Genomic DNA, 12293 nt, shown 5'->3' with positions numbered 1-12293 from the left:
TGAAATTTCCATGAATGATCAAATCTTCACCATGAGCAATCCATGAGATAAATTCCAAGCAAGTCTCTTAAATCACACCAAACGGCAATGGCGCATTTAAAATGAAAACCTCCATGAACACGAAATTATCTTGCAGAGAATGAGTGAATGAATGAACCGTCCTTAATTTGGTTGATTCAAAGTTGTTGAGCTTGTTGAAATAAATCCTTGAGGACCAAATGTTGATTGTTGATGAAGATAGTTCTTTTTGAGATGAAGGGAGAACAAAACCCTAATTGGTTGTTGCTTGTACTGATGAGTGACTTCTTGTTTAAATCCTGCTGAGTCACAAGTAACAAACACAAGCTATGCAATTTGTTAGAGATGCAAATGATGCATATGCAAATGATATGAGGTGGTATCTTAGGTCAAAAATTGGGGTATGACACTCGCCAGTGAAATGGCGCGCCGCGAGTCCAAACAGAAGGTTATGCGCGCCTTGCCAACAAGGACCGAGGTGCGACAGTGCGACTTTTAGTTTTTTAAAAACACAGAAATAGGGTTTTAGTAAACCCCACATCATTTGTTTGCCCCACACCGAGCAGCCACACTCCTCCAGCGAGGCTCGAGCCAAAACTTCAAAAAATTTCTTCACTTTCATCATCTGCATCCCGTCCCCATCACCACTCAAGGTATGTCCCTACTTCTTTTGCTTTTCAAATTCACAAAAGAGGGGTTTTGAAACCCTAAGAATGGGTAGTTAGATCTAAGCTATTTGAATGGCCAAATCTGGGAAACCCTAGGTTAGAAGACTAATTGAAGTATTCTAGTTGTAGTAGAAACTGTCAAATGAGTTGTGTGTGGATGCCACTCTGCACCACCATGCCTCTCAAAAAATTTCGCACACAGTCGCGCCGCGCCACGGACCCGCGAGCCGTGACTGTGTCAATATATGCAGTTTTTTTCCTCATTGTATAATGCTGTTGTGTGGGTGCTGTTATATTTTTCTTTGCAGATGCAACCAGCCAAGAGAGGCCGCACAAAATCCACAAGTACCGGTCCTCGTGGTGCCCATCCTCGGGAACCCTTATCCAAACGATTCTTAGGACCTGCACAGAAGGAGAGGTTTGCTCAATTGACCTCTCGCACCATTCTCCCAGAGAAGCTGATTGTCTCGAAGGACGATAGCGAGTACAACACGCTCTGGAGTTACTTTGAACACCGGAATTGGGACCGCGTGTTTGAACCATATACAGAAATCAATATGGATATTGTGAGGGAGTTCTATGCAAACGCCATCAAACTGACTCCAGAAACTGTCTCCTATAATTACGAGACGTTTGTTACGGGTCATAGAATCCGTTTTGACCGACAAGCAATCAGTGAGTTCTTGGGCAATTCGCTGCAGTTACTTGAAGGCAAAAAATGCTATTATAGAAAGCATCTATTGGAAACATCATACATGTTGGATGATGTTACGAGGAAAATCTGTACAAGTGGAAAAGGACCGGTACTTGGAAAGATTGGAGCCCCAATCCGCTACCATAGGAAAGATCTAAATGTCGATGCTCGAGCTGTGTTGTCAATCATGAGTTACAACATCCGACCCCGGGCACATGTTACCACCATCCCTATGGACGCAACATTACTAATGAGAGTCCTCATGTCCCGGCACTCAGTGGATATAGCTTTCATCATGGCACAAGAGCTGAGGAGAGCAGCTCTGAGTGATACTGAGCATGGGATTAATGACAAATGTGTCTTACCATTTCCTGGTCTGATTGTGGGGCTGTGCCATGCTGAGGGAGTGGATTGTTCTAATAAGGGACACTTATTGATTCACTCTACCATTGATGATGTTTATATTGACAGGTTTTGCAAGACCCCATTTGAGAAAGAACAGCAAGCTGCAGCAACAGGCTCTCAGGCAGGACCGTCTGCCGGCCCTCTTCCCACCTTTGATCCACTGGTGGCCCATCGCTATTATGCCTCCATGTGGGAAGCCAGTCAGAGGTCTCATGATTTCCTGCATGATGCGATGCAGCAGCAGTACAGGAACTCTATTTGTGCCCCTGAGGAGCGTACTTTTCCCACTCGGGAGAGCTATTTCACCTATTGTGGATGGCCGGAGTTTGATCCTTATCTTGTGGGGGTGGGGCCACTAGTGGAGCTGAGCAGCCAGGGCAGACTGAGCAGGTGCATGAGGAGGACAGTTTGTCAGATGATGAGGATCACATGTGGTGATCGTGAGGAATGAGAGAATATTATGGATTTCTTCTCTTTTGTTATTGTTGACTGATGATATTTTAATTCCTGTCATTTAGTATTTATCTTTGTTTATGAATCTTAGGTGGCATTTTTGTCACCATGACTCAGTTTAGTTTTAATATTTATGTTTGAATGATTTTAATTTTATTTATGATGTCCCCAATTTAGAATGAGTAAGTTCCACAGCAAAATGAAAATTTCAAGCAAAGTACCAACAATGGAGCAACATGCATGAAAGTGGTAGTGAGTGAAATTGTTTTTTTTTTCAAAAAATTAAGTTTTCACTTTCTTTTTCAATAAGTGACAAGTCAGGTATGAATTTTCAAACTCAAACTCCTAGTGTGTGCATGAAATGTAGGTTGTTAGTAAATACTTGACAGAAGTTCTTTATGGTACACTATTTTTGTTGGATCGGCTTAGCCTTAACCATTGTGAGGAAAGCTTTCCATTGTTTACTATATGCAGGAGACCATCGATTATTTTGACTTGGTTGTATCATTCTAAACCATTTGTCGCATTGTTTGTGGAAATCTGTGGAAGTGATTTAGGCACTTGTTTGAATCTGAGAGTTTCTTTGAGCTGATTTCATCCTAAAACTTATTTTCTTCTGTGAGAGTGTGATCCTTTGCTAACCATTCTTTAAGCCTAAGGTCAAGATAAATTTCATCATATGCACCAAGGAAACACCTGGTGAGTTTTGATCTCAATAAAAAGTTTTGTTTTGGATCATCAATCATAAACTTGGGTGATGTGTTTTCTCTTTGACCTTCATAAAAAGTAGGGGAGCATACATAGAATCTGAATACAGGTTGATCTTCAAGTTGGGGAGAGTCATAATCAAAAGAAGAGTAAGTATAGGCGGTGATTTGCAAAGAACGAAAGAAATTCGTAGTTTGAAAAAAAAAGAGAAAAAGAGAAACAAAAGAAAAACAATGTTTGAACGTAAACAGTTGTTGAAAAAAAAGGGAGAAACATCGAGCTACGAGTGAAAAAGAAAAATGGGTGAAAAAGTTTAAGGTACAAAGAGAAAAGGAAAGAGTATGATTCGGATGCTTCCCTAGAATAGGAACAACCCTTGATTATCTTCTTTTCTTTGAATTAAAACCACATTACAACCCTGGAAAGACCTTCTGATTCACAGATTCCACAGGACTTGATGCTAACAATATGGTGAATGTATGATATGGATTCTTATTGATTTAATTGTTTGGATGAGTGTTTAACCCCTCTTTTATTCATCATACTTTTTGATGAGAGTAATTAGTGCTGATTCAATTGCAATTGTGTAGTGTTTTGAACTTCTGGAGGTAATTTTCTTTCAAAATCTGTTTCATGTGTATGTTCTGAGTTTGCAGGGAGATGAAGAGTATCTGAGGTGGTCATTGAAGTGAACCATTTGAAAAATCTTTTTGAAAAACTTGTTGCATGATTGTTGGTATGTTTTGTTGTATTCATTGAGGTAAGTAATTTTGTTTGGGGACAAACAAAACTCTAAGTTGGGGAGAGTTTGTTAGGAGTGAATTAGTAGTGTTTTCATGTGTCAAATTAACTACCTTTTGAGCTAAAGTTGAGTATATCTTAGGAGTTTTGAGGATTTTATGGTTAGAATTGAACTTCAGAGGTTCGATACTAATTGTAGAACAACTTGCGTCACTTTGGGTGTTATTTATGCAGATACTGAAGTTAAGAAGCAAAGACGAAGAAACACGCAGGCGTAGAGGCTCTGAAGAAGAGAAATCACAAAGAAGTGGGATAAAGCAAAGGCCGAGCCGTGCCAATCGTGGGCGAGACGCGCCAAACCCTCTGACTTGGGTTCGCGCCGCGCCAGTACGTGCCGAGCCGCGACAGCTGCGTTACAAGGACAAATTGTTATAAATAGAAGCCCTAATCCTCATAAGAGAGAAACCAGGGTGAACGAAATTCAGAGAGCAATCCTATTCCAGAGCATAAAGCCACTTCCGACGGAGAATTCAACATCAATTGAAGATATTCCCTTGATGAAGATGAATCCTTCCATGAAATTTTGTGTGTTCTTCATGGCTATGGAGAGCTAAACCCCATTGTGTTGAGTTTAAGGTAGTAGTTAACCTATGAAGATGCAATTACTTTGATTAATTCTTGTGAACAATTGTTTAAGTTTTATTATCAATGAAAAACCTTGCTTTTATTTTATATCATTGTTGAACTATTAATCGAGAGATAGGGTTTATACTTTCGCCCTAGGTTTTTACATTGACTTGTTGATTAATACTCAGAGATGAGGTTTTGAAGAAGTTTTCATAAATCATCGCTATTCATTCTCTTTATCTTTATAGTTATTCTGAGAGATCGAATATCATATCGGTAGAGGTGGTTCTAGATTGATCATTAGACATAATATCAGTTTTGAGGATGAATGAAGATAATAACTTAGATAATGTTCACATGTGGATTAATTGATTATTGTATATGAATAGGTTGATGAACCCTAGAACTCAACATATTCATTCACCATTGTTATTCAATCTTAAAGCTTTTAGTCATTTAAATCTTATTTTATTAATTGCAATTCGAGATCACATAATCAAACCAATACTTTTCATGACTCATTATAAAGTAACTATAGAACGGCAGCAATATTACTCAGTCTCTGTGGATACGATATATTAGAAAATATTTACCCTAAAATACTTTCAACACACGCCCCAATGAGCTCAAATCCTTGTCATCTCCCTGGCCGTTCGCGTGGTGGGGCATGGACCTCCTCGGACCATTCGTGACGGGAAGCAACCAAAATAAATACCTCATAGTCGTCGTCGACTACTTCACCAAATGGATCAAGGCCGAACCACTGGCCAAAATCACATCTCTGAACATACTGTGATTCTATAAAAGAAACATTCTCGCTCGGTTCGGAGTGCCCCTGGCAATCATCACTGACAATGGCACCCAGTTCACCGACAAACGCTTCCAAGAATTCGTCGCAAAATTGGGAACAAAACAACATTTCGCATCGTTCGAACACCCCCAGAAAAACGGGCAAGCCGTAGCCGTTAACAGAGTAATACTAAGAGGCCTCAAAAGGAGATTGGACGAAATCAAAAGGGGATGGGTCGAGGAACTACACAATGTCCTCTGAGCTTACCCAACAACCCCATATTCCACCACCGGGAGGACCCCCTTTCGGCTTACGTATGGGACAGAGGTCGTAATCCCCGTCGAGGTACACGTGCCCAACAGACGTATCGAGGAACCCCTTGAGAAGGAGGCCAACCTTGAGGCCGTTCGAGAAGAGCTTGACCTGGTCGAAAAATTCGAACAGGAGCTACTCTACGCGAAGCTTCGCTCAAACAAAAAATCGCTCTAAGACATGACACAAAAGTCATCAGACGAGAATTCTAAGTGGGCAGTCTAGTGCTCAAAAGAAACGACAAAGATTCTCACAAAGGCAAGTTGGCCGCGAACTGGGAAGACCCCTATTGCGTCCGAGCAAAGACGGAAAACGGGGCTTACTACTTAGAAAACTTACAAGGAGAAGAGCTCGCTCGACCTTGGAACGCTGAAAAGCTCAAGCAATACTACAGCTGAGAGCCTAAAACCCTCGAAACACAGGTGCGGCCCGGGTACACGGCTAGCACCTCGTAATAGAATAAGACGGCAGAAGTCCGCTCCTTTAATCGAGCGGACTCCTTATCCTCCTAGGGGGCACGAACACCGAGCATCCCCGTCGTAAGCAAGTACCACGACGGCAGAACGCCCTGCGAGGGGACCGTTCACGCCATGAGACTCAGAACTCAGTACAACGGGGCCTGAGACTCACCCTTGCCAGGCATTTATCCTCGGTCATCGACCATAGTTCCACACACTTGGCGACCTATGCATTATAATCGAGCGAACCTCATAACTAATAAAAACGCTAACGAAAATGAGGCAACAAGACTTTATTCATTATCCAAAGCGAATTACAAAATACAAACGATAAGCAAAAACAAGTAAAAACACATCATTATGCCCGACGCATGAACTCCTCCGAGTGAAGATATGATACCAATCTTCATCCCACTCCATCTCAGAGCCATCAGCGTTGGTCACGACCCTCACACCTGAGGACTAAGCTTGCGCGTCCGGACCACGAGCCCCCTGAGAGCAGGAAACGGACCCGGAAGAAACCTCATTCTTCTTCACCTCCTTGACTCCACGAGAGCATGAAACTGTGGAAACCTTCTTCCCCTTTGCGCCACCCATTCCTGCAGAAAAGTGAAGAAGAAAAGGCCCATGAGACCTCCTTTTATAGGAAAGGGAAAATGAATAAAGGCGCCTGGGAAACCGACGAAAACGTTAGAGAACAAAACTCTTGGAAACCAGCGTGCACGCTGTCCAAGGAGTCAAAACGCATGCGCGCAGACTTCGAGAAACAAGCATAAACAAATAGAAGCGTTAAAAATAAAGAAAAGGAATTTCCAAATAAAAATAAAACATCGAGCAGAAAGCTCGAAAATGTGCCCGACTAATGACCATAAAGGCTGAGCCGGTAAATATTCTTATAGAGTAAAAACGGGGGGCATTCCCCCTAGAGTACAAACCAGAATCATAAATGGCGCGCATGCCAGAAACTTAACAAAAAAAAACTTTAAGCACCTTCTTCCATCCGGGCCTCCTCAGTTGCCTCAGCTGCAGGTCCTTCCCCGAAATTCGGAGAGACGATCTGGTCGCCCTCCACTCGATGATAAGGCCCGGTGCCCTCAGTCACCAAATCCACCCCAGGGTTCTTCAACTTAAGTTGGGCCACTGTGGAATTGTAGGTGTCCTCTGCGGAAGCCACACAGTCTCCTCCCAAAACCCGTATATACTGGATTAGGTCCGCCCGGGTCAAGAGAGCATTCTCCTCCTCCGTCTCATCCTCGGTATGAGCCAAAGACCGACGAAGAGAAGCCTCCTTGACCGAGGAGGACAACATCACTCCATACAAGGTCCGGTAGAGCAAGGTGTACTGCCCCTGCACATCGGCCAGGGCATCCTCCTTGACGCCCAATCGAGCCTTCACTTCCGCCAGCTCCTGATCTCGATCCTTCAGCTCTCCCTGTACCTCCCCCAGAGCAGTTGCCATGTTCTTGACATCCTCCTCAAGCCTCCTCGCAGCCTCCACAGACAAAGACGCCGAACGGGCATACAAAGCAGCCAGCTCAAGAACCCTAACCACAGCAGCCGCATCCTGCACCAGGAACCTCTGACGAATAGATGGTTCCAGGCCTTCGATGTGAAGAGACTCCGCTCGAGGGATGGTCAAAGAAGGTCCTCCTTCAAAGAACCGGGGTTGAAGAAAGTATGAGGGTAGAGTGAAGAAGCCACCAGCCTCCTCCTGAGTCAAATCCACGGCTTCAACCCTCGGCCGCTTATGACGGACCAAAGCGTCCGGATCCGGTTGCTGATGAAGGGGGGAAGGATGAACCATAGCAGGCCTCAGCGATTCCCCTTGGTTTGAAGCCCGTGGCGAAGATCCAATAGCCACCGGGGAGGAGGAGGAAGTGCCCGAGCCAGTTGCTGGAGATTTCTGCGCAACAGTTAGCCGAGGACCGACACCCTTCTTGAGAACCACCTTAACTTTACTCGCCTGCTTGAGCATCCTGTCGGGTGCGCCCGATCCATAGAGTCTGAAAAACAAAACAAACACATAAGAGTCAGTCCGTCAATATAAACAGGGTTAGACACATAAAGCAAAAAGCAGAAAGGGCAGATACCCAGGTAAGCTACAGCGCCCTCATCTGTCCCACTCGCCAACAGATCCTTTATACTAATAAGGCAGGGCTCCGTAACAGGCTCCCCGCCATCATCAACTACAGGCCTCCCCGATCGATCCAGCTTCGCGATCGGAGGAAGGCCCTGCACAAATTTTTGAAGGACGGCGTAATCAGCCCGAGCGTCCTCGTCTAGATCCTCGACCCTGGTAAGATATTGGTCAGTGCCATACGCGAAGTGGTCCCACGACCAGAAAAACCTGAACTTCCGTCTCTGAGCGGTAACAGGCTCCCCTATGTCATTAAGGACCGGGGGACCATGCACATCGAGGGTCGGCACCCCAGCAAAAACGTTGTCACGAGCCTCCTTAGACTTGGGACGAATGAGATAGAAGCGCTACTTGTAGTTCTTCAAGGAGTCAGAATAAGACTTAAAGATCTTCTTCAACTGCTTCAGGGACACCCACCCAAAGCGACCATCAGCAACCTTCCGTTGCACACGGAAGATATAGAAGAACAAAGGAATGGTTAACGTTATCTTCAGGTACGAGCAAGTCAGCTCAAACGCCCGAATGAACGCGATCGCATTAGGATGGAGCAGACCGGGCGCCACCTCCAGGTGGTTAAAAACAGCTATCTGGAATTCGGTGAAGGGCACACAAAATTCCATCTCCTTAAAAACCACTTCATACATAGGGATCAGATCGGGGGCATATACGTCTCACACCCGGTCCTCTTCTCCGAGGATAAGCACGGACCACCCATTTTTAGTCACGTCCCCCGCGGGATCCACATGACCCCCGATCTCCAGAAAAATATCCGAACTATCCTTGACAAAATAGCTTTCAATATCGAACGCCTCCTGCAACACCCAAGAGTCCAGGGGCACCCCCCGCTGGGCCGGGGGCGTCGCTGACGACGAGCCCGAAGTAGAAGGACGTCCTAGATCGGCCATAATCACCTGAAAAACAAGGGAGAATAGTGAATTCGACAGTACAATCAAATCCACCCTTCCACCATTATTCAAAGTGAAAGAGCGTGCAAATGATCCGGGGACGAAAAAGATCCCCGACCATGCCTCTTCCTGAGGATTCGACCGTCGAGCGGAGAGTCACTCACGTCAAGTCAGATTGAACATGCATACTGCACCGAAGGGACACTTTCTCAAAAGAAAACCTAAAAACGCACTAAAGATAGCTTGAAACCTCTAGAGACAATCAGGGAAGCAAAAACTAAATTCGGAGCCAACAACCAAACAATCTACAACCGTCAGCGGAGGAGAAACTAACCGTCTCCACCGTCTACCACCAACAAACCTTCAAACTCACTTCCAAATTCATTCTAAAAACCCTATCCTAACCACATTCGTACAATCTTTAAGCAATCAAAGCATAAAAAACTAAAAACGAAGGGAAAGAGTAAACTTACGAGTGAGATTCTGAGAAAGAAGACGAAGGTTGATGATGAAAGGTCACGGCGGAGTATGCGGTCGGCGACGGAGGGAAAAAACGCAGAGAATGAATTTGAAAAGTTTGGGAAGAATGACAGCCCCAAGTATTTATAGACGCCTAGAGACGTCACGTGCGCCGCACGCGACCTCTGGGAATGGGATAGTCATCATTAACCCTAGTGGCCTACGGATAGACTAGCCATCATCACGCATTAAATGCGACACGTCTCCGAAACTGACAACTCTGAAGCGACACGCCTCCTAGTTCCCAGGCTGACCTTCCCTCTCCCCGTAGTTTCGGGGCAATTCTCCTCGGAGGCGTCAGATCCGTGTCCCCGGCAAAACTCCTCTGCCCAACATCCTCAAAGTCACCACTCCCACGGGCGGAAGCAACGACTTGGGGGGCTCTTGTTCTTGACCGACCCAATTACTCCAATTGGGCCAATCCTCTCTTTGGCCCAAGGCATTCTGGCCCACACACGCGGCAGCCTTCCCCGACCCGCTCCGCGCAAACCCAAGACATAACCGAGCACGCTGAAGTCTCGTGCTCGGCAATAGCCAACTCGCGTGTTTCCCGGCCTGGCTCTCCGCATGGCCCCTCAAAAAGTGGAGTCCTTTCCGCATAGAACAATCCTATAAATGGCCCTCTGACCCTAGAGGGAAAGGTAATCTTTTTCTTACCCAAAATCTCTCACTTTGTTGTACCTTTTTGTCCGAACAATTACTTTGGCATCGGAGTGCCTTGCAGGTACAACCACATTTTTCTCCCCTCCAATCATTCCAGATTTCAAGCTTCACCGTTGTTGGCCGTCTGTTCAGCTCGGAAAGATCAACCGATATAACAAGTTTATTAATTTTTTATGTATAAAAAACGCTCTAACTTATAGTTGTGTTACCTCGGTGTTTTATAACACTGACGTAACATATTGTTTATTTTATTAAAAAATAAAACATTTTGCTCCTATGATATATCCTCTTGGTTTTTAGCATCTTGTCATACCCCAAAATTTGCACGATCAAATCTACCTCTGTTAATCCATCAAGGTTCAAAATTAAGAGTCATGGGGTTTGACATTTCTATTGTCAAACCCGCTCTCTTATAAATCAGGTTGAGTTAAAACAAGGGCGTAATTCGCAAATGTTTAGGACCTGAACATTGGACCCAATATTCGCAAGGGTTATCATTTCTTGGGGTATTTTGGGTTTTACTAACATTTGTTCTGATTATTATTATTATTTATTTTTTTAACATGACTAACTATTAGTATTTAGCGTTATTAATTTTTATTATTAAAGTTAATATTAATGGAATTTTTATTAGGTAGTATTAGGATTAAGTAGGTTTATTATTTTAATTAGGTTTTAGTAATTATATATATTAGGATAATGATAGTCTAATTAGAATTAGTTTTAATATTTTTGATTAGTATTAATAGGATTATCATTTATTATTAGTTTCAATTATCATTTTGCTTTCTTTTACTCATTTAAAATATTAAAAAATATATATAAAGAACAAGAGTAGTTCATGGGCCTTGTTTGAATCACTTAGAGGCCCAAAAGAGTCAAGCTCCAAGGAAGGAACTGTGCAAGAGGTTTGGAGTGGAAAGGAGGATCAAAAGATATGGCAAGATTGGATTGAATATCTTGACATTGAAGAGCGAGATTTCTGGTAAAAATTTGGAGAAAAAAAACGTAATTGAGAGTACTATAAAAAGATGATTGATCCAAGGCATTAGGGGTTTTTTGGGGGCGGCAGAGAGGGATGTTCTTACGCTAAAAACCGTGTGACCAAGCAAGGTAGCAGGAGGAATTATAGCTTGACTCAAGCCAAACCAAACGTCATGTTCAATACTTTGGAGTTTTTTGGGCGTGATTGTATCGTCTTCATCAATCGGAACCTACTGAAACGCGTCCGCGAATTCACGTTTTACGTCCATCCTGTTTTAATTCGAATTCATTCATACCTTCATCATGAATTATATTTGAATATGTATTTAGGTTTACAATTTGGTTTACAAGCTACTAGTGTCGTTTAATTGTGTTTTGGTTGCAGATCAAAGAATCCACCATGGCTAGGTTATCCAAGCTCTAAATTGGGATTATTTGATACAGTTTAAATTGGACGAAATCAGGGCCACTATCTTGCTCAGGGGATCAAACCGAATTGATTCATACCCTTCAATATGATTTATAGTTAGTATTTTCTTCAGTTTATGATTTTTAGGGGATATGGCTACATTTTAAAAACTGTTGCCAAAGGAAGAAGACGACAGGCTTGGGGCGCGCAAGTGTTTTCAAAGTTTGTGACGTTTTTTTTCATATATTATTGTCATGGATCTGTTTACTAACAGCAAGCAGCGTTTGGTGCAGTGGTGAAAGGAAGCGTATAAAGGTCTTGGTGCATTAGGGAGGGGGTTCGATCCCCACCCCTGCCTTATTTTGCTGGATTTCTTTGGTTCCATTTATTTGCAGATCTGGTACATACGATCAACACGTGCCCACGATGTTCCTCGCCCTCTGACCATCAGATCTCGACGCAGTAAGATCAAACGCCCAAGAATCCGCACCTCCACCATGGACGTTCACAGAGCGTCACACAGGATTGCAGTCCAGGTTTTTTTAATTCTTTTATTAGTTTTATAAATTTGTTTTATTTTGTATCTTTTATTTTAGATTTTAGAATTGAATTTAGGGTTATTTTTTTTAATTTAATTTAGGATTTAATTTTTAAATTAGGATTAGGTTAGTGGTTAGGATTTAGAATTATTTAGGATTATCCCGATTATTCGATTATGTCGATTATTCGACTTAATTGATTTAATTATTTTTTAATTGTTAAAAAAATCACAAAAAACCCTAGAAAGGCTATCAAAGTATTA

Source organism: Vicia villosa, linkage group LG3 (assembly GCF_029867415.1).
Source record: "Vicia villosa cultivar HV-30 ecotype Madison, WI linkage group LG3, Vvil1.0, whole genome shotgun sequence".
Lineage (NCBI taxonomy): Eukaryota > Viridiplantae > Streptophyta > Magnoliopsida > Fabales > Fabaceae > Vicia > Vicia villosa.
Note: the sequence above shows the minus strand (reverse complement) of the source record.